We start from the raw sequence: 12,322 nt of genomic DNA on the forward strand, positions 1-12,322 counted from the left end.
GCACCAACCGCGCCGCAGCGGCGTGTGCTGGCGTCGGGGTTACGGTCTCTCCTCAACCCGCCGTTACCAGTTAATGGAAGACAAGCTGAACATTGTCAATCTACTTTATGCCACGGGACGCAGGCTAGATCCAAGCCATTAGTTAAATGCAGCGTTTCCAAGGGCAAGAAATAACTTCTGATCCAGCTTGTTCTATGGGACTTGTTCCTGCAGCTGCTGGACCATCAGCCCCCAAAAGCCAGTTGCTAGGGCATCATCTGCTCAGTTCTGCTCTCCGGACAAAACGATCTGGTGATATGGTAAAGTTTAAATTACAAATAGTAATGTCCAGGTTTAAAATCCTTAGTTTTGTTTGTTGAAAGCACTTTGAATTATTTCCCAGGAGCAACTGCTCAGCTGTAGGAGATGGAGTTGCACGCCCTGCCTGCTCTCTCGGCCACACAGAGCACAACTTGAACACCCTCCGCAGCACTTCTGCCAGGGACCCTGCCCAGAATAGGGCACCACCTCTCCTCCCAGAGCACTTATGCCTGGTGGAAACATGCAGCAACCACAGACAAAGCTTGTTTTAACCACATTTCAGCCTCATCCTCTTCAGCGGTTTGCACCAGACAGATGGGATCACCATCCATGCAGCTGCACATTCATGCCTTCAAGGCAGACAAATTGAAAGGGCTGCTGTCAAAAGAATTTTTTTACATATACCAACTAAATCAGGTCTTCCACATCATCCACGAGAATGAAAATTTTCAAATACAATCACTGCTCTAGGTAACATGGAAAAATCCTTCAATTATGACAGCTCTTTCCTGGAAAGATCCGAATATTCACATTTCCTAAATCTGCAATCCTATTATGCCACCCTACTCTCTACACCAGTTTCTCAGACTATAGTTTCAGAAGACAGGGGCTTTGGCAAGGCCATCACTTTAGAAAGTCCCCATGTACGAGAAGACTCCTTCCAATTGTTCTCCCCTCTGTGCTACTGCGTTTGTGTCAGAGCCACTCTTTGTGGAGCCTGTCAACCAGGTAGCTGATTAATCCATGTTAATTTTGATTACTTCGGAGAACAAAAAGTGGATGGGAGAGGGAGGCTCACAGCATAGCCCTAGAGGCAGAGTTACCAGCACAGCCAGAAAGTGGAGCATGGCGATGCCAGGGGCAGAGGTTCCAAAATGTGAATTGCTGGCAGAGTATTCAGACCATGAAATCATGCTGTCATGGTTTAACCCCAGCTGGCAACAAAGCCCCATGCAGCTGGTCGCTTGCTCCCCCCTCACCCAGAGGGATGGGGAAGAGAATTGGAAAGGAATGTAAAACTCAAGGGTTGAGATAAGAACAGGTTAATGGGTAAAGCAATAGCTGCACATGCAAGCAAAGCAAAACAAGGAATTCGTTCACTACTTCCCACAGGCAGGCAGGTGTTTGGCCATCCCCAGGACAGCAGGGCTCCATCACACATAACAGTTACTCAGGAAGACAAACACCATAATGCTAGAAGTCCCCCACTTCCTTCTTCCCCCAGTTTATATACTCAGCCTGACATCATATGGTATGGAATACCTCTTTGACTAGCTTGGGTCACCTGTCCTGGCTGTGTCCCCTCCCAGTTTCCTGTGCCCCTCCAGCCCTCTCCACTGGCAAGGCCCAAGAAACTGAAAAGTCCTTGGCTTAGTACAAACATTACCTAACAACAACTAAAAACATCAGTGTCCTATCCACATTGTTCTCACATCAGAGCCAAAACACAGCACTGCACCAGCTACTAAGAAGAAAGTTAACTCCACCCCAGCTGAAACCAGAACACATGCTCTTGATCACCTACCCACCTTCATCTTCTTCCAGTTCTTGGGTCATGGCTTTCCTTCTTCTTAAAGAAGGCTTCCAGTAAGAACTGAGAGCCATGTGCTACCATTCAGTATTTATAGGCTGAAAATCTTTCAAATGAAGAGCGGGATAAGACATGCTCTGGAACCTGTGTTTTTGAAGGGTAGAGAAAATCCCTTTAGTCCTTTCTGGGCAATTTCTACATACATTTGATGAGTGTGCCTTTGTCCCACACGGCAGGTAACCAGCTTACTGTTAAGTCACACCAGATAAACACCTTGAGTTTTTTACATTAAAAAAATAACTGATCACAAAAATGTATAGTTGCAAAGCTCTCTGGATAGTCAGTTAGCATGCAAGCTCTCCACTCAAAAAGAAGCCACTCACTTGGTGATGCTTTTTAGACCAGCAGCCAAGAACTATGATCAGCCCACACTGCTCCTGGCCCACAGTGCCACAGCAGCAGGAACAGAAAACTGGATTAGAACCTTTTCTTTCAATTGTGAAAGCCTGAGGAGAAGAAAGGAGGGCAAGGCAGAGCCCAGACTTCCGTAGACAAACTAATGAAATTTGAATTTGTAATTCAAAGAAAAGTAGTTGCTTCAACAAAAAAAACAAACCAACCCACATGGGAAACCATTTGTTTCATCTCTATTGTCTCCAGCAGAGCAGAACAATACAGATGAAGGTGGAAAATGCATAAGAGCAGCTGAAAAATTAGAGCTAGAAAATAAGATTCTCTCTGCATTTCCAAAAGTGACAAATATGGTGGAGTGGGGCTCCACTTCCTCCCAAGGCTTGCCATCCCCAGCCTCAGGGCTGATGTAGCAGAAAACTAATGAGCCCCTCCCTCCCCCAAGTCCCCTACTACCTCCTGCCAGGGTATCTTCCCAAGAACAGCAGACTGTCCAGGCCTGTTGTAGCAGCCAAGAAAAACTACTCAGAAATTCTTTCTTCAATGTCATCCACTTTGCATTCCTGAATGCTGAGCACAAAATCCTGACTGTGGTTTTCATTCTTGGCAAGGTGCCGTGCTGATGCAACAATGCCAACTCATGGGCACTCACCTGGCAGTGTGTCAGCTTAGATGCCAGCCTCAGTTTGAGAAAGACATCTTGGGAAACAGCAGGCACATCTTTCTGTGCCAACCTGCTTCCTCCAGAGCCCCACTACAGGGTCCACTTAGCTGTGGTCCCCAGGCATGGGGGGAACCCCCAAAGCTAGAGCTAGAGGGTGAGCATACTCTCCCAGTCCCTGCAGGCTAATCAGACTAATCCTCCTCCCAGGAAAGCAGAAAGCAGATGCTAGCTTCAGACTTTGTGACAATTAAATGATAGAGGGAGTAGTTGGCAAAGGAAGACAACTTTGTAAAGAGGAATAAAAAAAATTGCACTAAGCCTCCCTTCTTGTTGCAGTGAAACTAGTTACTGATGTAAGCCTGGGGTAAGGAAAGCTGAAAAATTTTTAGGCAGAAGTTCCTGGGCAGAGAGAACTGCAAGCACAAGCTCTCCAGCGCTCTCTGAAAAGTAGGACAGGAGCTGTCATAAGAACAGAACTGTGTCAACAGTTTAGGAATCTCTTAGCAAAGTAAATGCCTCTGCTGTGGGCAGCATACCTGTCTCATTGCTCTGACCCAAATCGCCCTCCCAAGGGACCAGCCCTCTTGATAAGGCCCTGTGCAGACTGCAGAGCTCTACTGATTTACAAAGGCTGTTGAAAGACAGAACCGAGTTGGTGCAACTCACATTGTGGCACCAGTTTTGTGTCCAATGACTCTGCCAATTCAATCAGACCTGGTTTTACACATATTTAAGCAAAGTGAGGATAAGCTCTGCAGAAGGGATGATCTAGTAGTTGTGCACATCTCTGTGGCAACGAAACACCTCTGTGGAATGATGGCCTGGTCAGCCCCATGAGCTAGGATGCAGGAAAGCACTAAAAGTGTCATTTATTTTTATGGGTTTCAAATTGCCAAAAAAATTATCCCAAGCTTCACACACACAACAGAAAACTCCTCTTAAAAGCATACTTATTGTCACCCTTTCATATACCTTTGTCTCCTTATTTAGCATACAGCTTTTCTAGATCCATTTTTAAAAATCTTTTCACCAGCAGTTTCACCCTTCCCATTTTACCCTCCCTCCAGTATTCTTTGCCGCTGTGCCCCTTCCTTTAAGAGCTGTCAGTATTATTTCTTATCCATTTATCTCCAACGGACTAACCCTACTGTGAGGTAGGAAGCCCAGAAATAGGCTACCATCTATATATTTTGGTTATAGAGTGTTCTTAAATAGTCTACACTGAACAAGGGAAAAGCTAGGGGTTATCAGCTGCTGACCAGGAGTCTACACCTCAAGAGAGCTCTGAGATGGTGCAGGGCAGATGGTGGGTAAGCTGGATCTCGAGAGCAGGCTTAGAGCCATGTTCAGCTAATGGTCATGAGGAGAGGGAGCTCAGTCACCACAGCTACATGGCTTTCCTTCCAGATCGTAGTATGGCAATAGAAGAAACACTGACCATTTTCCAGGTACACAGTTAGGCTGTGCTGGCTGTTGGAGTGATTAGGGCTGAGGCAAATGATCTCCAAGCTGAGCCATTTAACTGTAGTGACTTATCTTTAAATGCCTCAAGCTTTTGGCTCAATTTCAACAGAAACAAACATGAAATAGACCAAAGAGCAGGACTGCTGAGGCTAATACTACCTTTAAAAAAAACTGATGTCAATGAAAAGCTGGGATCAAGTTGGAAAGGGTCCTTTCCCCTCTATCTCATAGCACCATTAACTTCTTATGGGTAGGCAGTTCTGGCTAAAGCTGTTAGTTTATTGTTGCTTTGCTATCCCTGTTCTGCCTGCAGCCCTTAGAGTGGTAGGAAAAGTCCTTTCTCTTCATCACCTACAGGAATTGCCTCTGGTTTTTTTTCACACAGCAGCTTGGGAGGTGCAGCTCCATCAGAATGAACCAAATGAAACATTGTTCATTCACTGTGGAGTGGTTGTTCATTTCTGCTCACTGTATCTTTTGCTCCATAAAAAAAAACAAAACAAAACAAAAAAAAAAAACCAAACAAGAAGAAAAAACAAAAGCCCTGACGTGTGGATTTTTGCAGAATAAAATTAGTTGTATTATAAAATGCATTTACAACTCAGATAAGCGCTCTGGGGTTTTCTTGTTTTCTTCCTTTTTTTATTATTACAAAGAAATAGTTTCACAAGGCTGTCTACTAAGTGAAAGACCATGCCCTCATTTCGAACACTTCTTTGAAATACTGAAAGTCTTGGGAATTGGTGACTGTTTTATTACAGGAGCTGTCAACCAAACTTTCAAAAGTGACAAGTGATTTCTATCCCCAGATGAAAAAAACTTGAAAATAAACAGTTTTCAGACAGTGCTGTGTGTTCACTTTGAGAAAAAGATGCCCCTTTAAAACATCTCCTGTTGACTATTCAAGAATTCGGGAATCCAAACCAATTAGTCCTGATCCATAGTTATAAATGACTATAGCACATGTTCCCAAAGGTACTTAGGCAAGCAACTCTGAGTCAGTGGCAGTTAGGCACCTAAATATCTTGTGGATCTCATTTTGAGCATGCACCACCAAATCCATCAGTATTGTAGCCACACTAATGGAATTAAAGAAAATAATTTAACACAGAACTACGTTGGCAAGCATTTTGAGTAAAAGGAGGTGATGGAATAGGAGAAGGTTCTGTAACCATCGAGCTAGCTGTCTGCACAGACAGCGGTAAAAATGGACTCCATTGTAGAGTTCAGAGGTAGTGCAAAAGAGTATGTCTGTGGTGCAAGTTTTCTGAATGCCAAGTTGGAACTAAGAGTAACTGTGGTTATAAAAATGTTGACAGAAATTTGACTCTACTAACATTAGATGCCACTAAATATATAAACAGGCATGGAAGTTTGCTATTACAGGGCCTTGCTAGATAGATTAATAACTTGCCTTTGCCAATGCTGTACTTGATATTTCAAGGAGAAACATAATACAGCTAATTCTATTTTCTTCAGCATCTTCCAGCTGTGCATCTGAAAACACTCTACTAGCAAAAGTGAATCACAGAAACCTTTTAGGATAAATATTATTATGGCCATTTACAGATGAGGTAATAGGTGTATAGAATGGTATAGCATCTCATCTAATTTCATGAGGATCCTGAATACAGTGAAAAATTAAAATGAAATTTTTAAAGCCCAAACACTTAATAAAAAAAGAGGGCAAATTTATGACATAAGAACTCAGGCTGGTATACTGAAAAATATTGTTGTTAAAGAAATAATATAAGAATCAAGACATACACATACCTGTTACTATCGTTTTGCTTGGTAAAAATGTACATCTTATTCCAGCAGTTTATTCTATACAAAATCTTTGCGTAAAACCACCCTTCCTCTCAATTACCACAAACATCTATAAATTATACATGTTGGCTCTTTGGGTTAAAAATCAGCATTTCATAATACTTTCTGGCAATATAGCAGCATCCTTTAATTATAATAGATATCTCATTCTTGATTTAGTAACAGTCCAAAAAGAATAAATCACAAAGGCTTTTTAATTTTCCATTTTGTGTAATTACAGAAATCTATACCTGTCAACTTATCCTTGTATGTCAACAGCCTTTTTCTTACTCCCATAATTCTCTTTGTCTTTTCAATCTTCATTCCACTGTCTCGAGAAGAAGTGGCCAAAACTGAACGAAACACAGATATGTTCATTAAAGATCTATTATAATTTTAATTACAAAGCAAACTTTTTTGCATTATCTTCCATGCTTTTCAACATTGTAGTGCATTTTGTTTCTCTCATAATTGGGTATAAAGACATACACTGAAGGCAAACTACAGAAAATCTGGGATCCTATTGTTTCCCCATTTCTTGTAGGAAATTCCCTGAAGCGCTGAAATCAGTACTTACTTAAGCTGTGACAAACTCTAAAACAAGTAAGGTGATATTTAGTATTTGACCCTTCAATGTTTTTTTCTGCTTCAGAGGTGTGGCATCTTCATGCCAGATAGGACTTGCCTGGTTGTGTTTCACTCTGATTTGGGATGGATATTTAAACAAGTGGGATTTTTTCTTTGTTTATGCAATGAACACAACTCAACAAGTTTTGAGACACAGTGAACAGGTGCTTTGCGCGTGAAAATTCTCTAAGATTGTGGCTGTTTGTCACAAAGTTTTCCAAGATGAATAATATTTGAGGTTTGGCTTTAGGAATGATATAATTAAACATCTATTTTTGGCCTACTTTACCCTCTACCATGACATTCATTATTCATTAATCAGGGGTTAGTAATAAAAGGCAGTCAACTTCCTTTTGTTAGTAGTTCTGATTCACACATAGTGGTAGGAGTAAATCCAGCTGTTGCAAACATTGGATACACATCAGTCTGACAACCCATAGCATCTTTAGAGCTGGAGAGGCTGCCATGGGAACTGCCAAAACTAAACCAATAGAGCTATATGTTTCATTATTTTGGAGAAACCAGTTTTCAGATCAGTAACACTGCAGCAGCCACGACACAGAAAACTCAAGCTAGTTACCAGTAATGTAATCCTCAAAACCTACTGAGATCCAAAAGACATTGGAGTGAAATCTTCAAATGAAAAGAAAATTGTCGGTAGCATAAAAAAAAAAAAAAAAAAGACAGTCTACCTGTACTTTCAGCAAATGTAACAATTTTTCTTACACACAAAGCAGCAGAACTGACATGGCTGAACTACCCTCATCATCATGTGTACTTTGTAAATCAAAGATTTTTGCTACAGTCTTGACTTGTACTAAAAGAACCATTTTTTCCCAGTCATTTCCAAAGCAACAAGAAAAATATATCTATATATCTAATATATATATATATTAGAAATATAGACAATATATATATATGTCTGCAAATCTAAAGACAACAGTCTTAAAGGGAGCCTTGCGTTTACCTCCATCTTGTTTTGATCATAATTGCTTTGGTCCGTGTGCGACCTTCCTTCTCAGATATTTTATCCCACCTAAAAATTTGCTAATGTTGTTAAGGCCAAGAACAACTGAGGCTATTTAAAACTTGTATTAAGCTTTAATCAATCAAGTAACTTGTGTCTTAAATGGCTATCTCCTCAATCCCTAGAACTGGAGATCGATTAACAAACACCAGTAGAATCAAATTACTACACCTCCAGTAAAGGGAATAGAAATTCCTTCCCCATAACTTCTGCTGAGGTGGAAAGAACCTGCTAGATTTTCTAACTTGTGGTATTAATGTATAGTTTACTGTGTACTTACTGAATAGAGTGTTTCCTTATGGTTGTTGGGTATTTTAGCCTTTCATGGATGAAGGTGAGGACACTGGTCCTTATCAGAGAGAGAGAGCTTATGAAGTTCTGCAACACAATGAAGTTTCTCCAGAAATCCTTCCATAGTTCTGAGAAAACTGAAAAAAGGAAAAGAGAATTGTATGGGGGAGAGGAACATGACTAGCCATAACCAAGCTACCAAGCTCAAGGTTATACCAAATAACTAGAAAGTTGTGAATATGTTATCTGTCATCTAGAAAGGAGGTGGCAGGTAGTGACAGGCCTGCTAGTTTGACCTCAGCACTCTTCAAGGATATATTTTAAAGAAAGCAGAATTAAAAGAAAGGACATGTGGAATTAATTAGTAAATGCAATAAAACCTATTAGGTTTTAATTAACCACATAGAACCTGAGAGGTTCTTGAGATGCACTTAGCTAAAAGGAGCCAAAACTATTTTTCTTGATAGATAATCTATGAGGATTGGAGAAAGGTTACTGGTGATGATCCTGGAAGACTTTTTATACTTTCACAGTACATTTTGTAAAATAGCTAACTGTGCATATTTATAATGTAGGGGATGTGGGAATGACAGAAATTGGAAGGTATTGCCAATACTGAGAAGGAACAGATTATAATTTGGAAAGTATTTATTAGTACTGCAATTTTTTGTGGTACAGATTAGAACACAATTAGTATTAGTAGCACCAAGTGCAAAGGCGTGCACTGGAGGACCAAGAGTAAATATTATTATGAACAGTAGATGACACAGGAGGAAAGAGACATAGGAATATTAATTGAACTTGGGAAGTCTTGGAAAATAAAATTCATATGAATCAGGTAAACATTTCTAGCAAAGAATTTATTAGAACATATGAAGGAAAACATGAACTGGGGTAATGGGAATCCTAACTTCTGAAAAGTGAATAGAAAAGCATGAAACTAATTGTAGTACAACATTCACTGAGTATGTACTGATCATTAATTTAAAGGTTTCTAGCCATATAAGGAATTGAATTTTTGAACAAACTTTTGAAGAGGGCTGCAAGAATGACTGCATACAACTTTTAAGACAGAGATTCAACAGCTTGTGGAAAAGATTTATATGATAATGTTGTCTGTCATAAAGAAACCGCTATAACACATAGGACTTCTCCCTATGCTAGTCCTGTTATCCTTTATTTCTATGCCATATAACCGATTTGTGTATTCAGAGTAAATTCAATGCTTTCTAGTCTTGTGCGAAATTGCTATAGTCCATTACCTATATTTATGTTTAATATCACTGGCCCAACTGGCTTCTGTGACATTAGATTAGGGATAAATATTATTCCTTTTAGGCTTCATCCATATCTGCAGTTTAGATATTTATTATTCAAACGATTGATGTAATTTCTGTTTCTATTGATGATAAGCACAGTGCAAAAAGACTTATCCCGAAAATGCAGACAAGTGCACTAACTCTAAGTGTCTCCATTTTTACTACCAGCTATGAATCACATTAAGGTGATTTAGACTGCAGCCTACTCAGGCACCTGAATCAGTGTATGCAAGGTCACACAAGTCACTGACAAAGCTATAAACAGACCCTGAGCATCCTGACTGTTGTGCTTGTGAAACATCCACCAAACTGAAGTCCCTTTCTTTTCTGATGCATGTAATGTGCTAACGGGAAGGGAAAAAAAAGGTTTTATGCCAAATTTTAAACCAGCAAAATTCAGGTTCTGTCTAAATCTGAACATGGATATTCCTGAAATCTTATGAAGTCAGTAAAAACACACAAATTTAGTAAGCAGCAGACGTTTCCCTTGGAATATAACTTTTAGCTGAAGGAAAGTCCTAGACAATATAACAGAAAGTACTTATGGCAATTCTTCCTAAGATATTTTTTTTTAGTATTAATGAAATGATTCCAAAGAGAAATACTCCTAGAGGATTTAATTGCAACAGTTAAACTTCACACAGTCCATTTTGATTCCTGCCATTTTCATGCCCATTACTTTCCTTCACACATAGCTGCAAGTGGTTAACATGACCAAAATTGCTATTACTCATGAAACACAGTATGCTAGAGATTTTTTCAGTCTGTTTTTTTCATCTTTCAGTATGCTTAAACACACAGGCAATGTCATTACAGTTCCTTCTTAAATGGAAATAAACCCCCTAAACTGTTCCAGTTGGGAATTTAAGTCCTTTTCTAGCAAAACCGTATTTCACATTCATGAAGATACTGAAAAATTATCAAAGTGCTGTGGAAAATCACAGTATATCTGTACTGTCTTTTGTAGGCAATTCTAAAGCTGCCCTCAAGAATTCCTCTTCTTGATCTCAACAAAGCTGAACGAACCCTCTTCAGCACGTAGGGTTCCATTTTTTTCAGGTATGTGCATGGATTAATACACTGCCAGGCAAGCCTGAGCATGCTGCGGTAGCTGCATAGAAGGTAGACGAGCCACACAAAGTGCCACACTGACATTCTTGTGTCTGCTGCCACAGGCTGGGTAGACATTGACAATCCATCTCAGCCTAAGCAGGAATAGCTTCACTGGATTTAATGGAGTTGTATCATTTATGTATGTCTAATCTGAGTCCTAATTTCCTGATATTAACTGAAATATTAAAAACATGGTTTCATCCTGTATCTTATTAATTACTATGAGTAAGCATTTCTGTGTGGCACAATAGGTAAACCTATCAGAAAATAAAGCATTTCTTACGTCTAGACAACAGAGTTATGACATTTATATAGATTTTTCCCTTTAAAATTCCAGTTATTCCATTAGTTACTGCAGTCTGCATTCTTTAATACCTAATAGTTCAAGTAATGAGAAAACAACAGCCTGCAGCAGCTGTAATAAAGGACAGTTTTTCACGTACAAGCTTCCTGTCTACAAACTTTCATAGGAACAATAGATAAACAGAAAATGACACAGTGTAAGAATAAATATAAGCAGAACTTGAGTCACCCCAGCTACTAGGTTTTACATTACAGCTGAGAATAACATCTTACACAATTTAGAGAGGTTTCTTCCTTGCCACATTTAAAAATACTCTTGTGTCACAGGGATACATGCATTGTAAGACTCTGTATAGATCTGAAGAGAAAGAATAGTTGTACAGAGTACACCTGCACAGCAGCTTCCTGAAAGGGTTTTAGTAGTTGTTATTCATACTGCAGGGGAGACTTTTTCTTCTAAGCTGATAAATAGAGTATGACAGTTTAACGCTGTGTTCACTACATATGTCTACCGTTTCCCTCATCCTCCTTACCACATTCCCTCTTCCTTTAAGCTAGCTCCCTCATTGCATTCTAAATTACAAGGTCTTAAAAACCGCAGTTTTTAAGACATGGACCATCTCCTCTGAATTGTTTCTGCATCATCTTTCCTGCTGGAGCCCTAACTTTTTACAAAAGGCTTTGAGTATTGCTGCCATCATACACACAATAACAAAACAACTACATGCATTGCCATGAAAAAAGGGAGAGTCTCCAGTCCTGCCAGAACACATAACTTTCTATCATTATAAAGTTGCAATGATATTTCAAGACTGTACATGATTTTAGTAATGCCAAGAACTGTATGACCAAAGAACATGCAGCAAACAGGAGGCAGAAAAGAACCTACCATTCCTCCTGTACAAATATGTTTGGGTTTTTTTTATTTTCAAAAAAACTATTTCAGTAGTTACTAAGTCTTCTTTTTTTCACCTCACACCATCTGCATGAGAGCTACTCCAGTTGTTCAACACAAGAATTTCCTAAGTGGGTAGCAAAAAACCGTGGAGAGACAGCCTGTTTAAATACATGTAGAAAGCACTGTCTCCTCTGATCTTTCAGGGAAATGATTTTCTTTCCAGATAATGGTGTAGGAACGGATTGCTAGGTTAATGGTCTGAATGTGCCAGCTGGAGACTGCTGCAAGTCAGCGGCAGCTTGCTGTGAGCAGCAGCAAGGGGCTTGGAATGCTGACACCACAAAAGCCACAGGCAGGTGACAAACCCCCACTGAGAAAGGGCACTGATGCCAAATAAAACCTCAAGTAAACCCAGAAGATTTATTTCCATCATAAAGTGTGAGGGCTTTTCTAGAATACTTTGTGAATATGGTGTGCAGGTCTAGTGGTGGACTTGGCAGTGGTATGTTAACGGTTGGACTTGATGATCTTAAAAGTCTTTTCCTACCCAAACAATTCTATGATC

This window comes from Falco peregrinus, chromosome 1 (assembly GCF_023634155.1).
Source record: "Falco peregrinus isolate bFalPer1 chromosome 1, bFalPer1.pri, whole genome shotgun sequence".
Classification (NCBI taxonomy): Eukaryota; Metazoa; Chordata; class Aves; order Falconiformes; family Falconidae; genus Falco; species Falco peregrinus.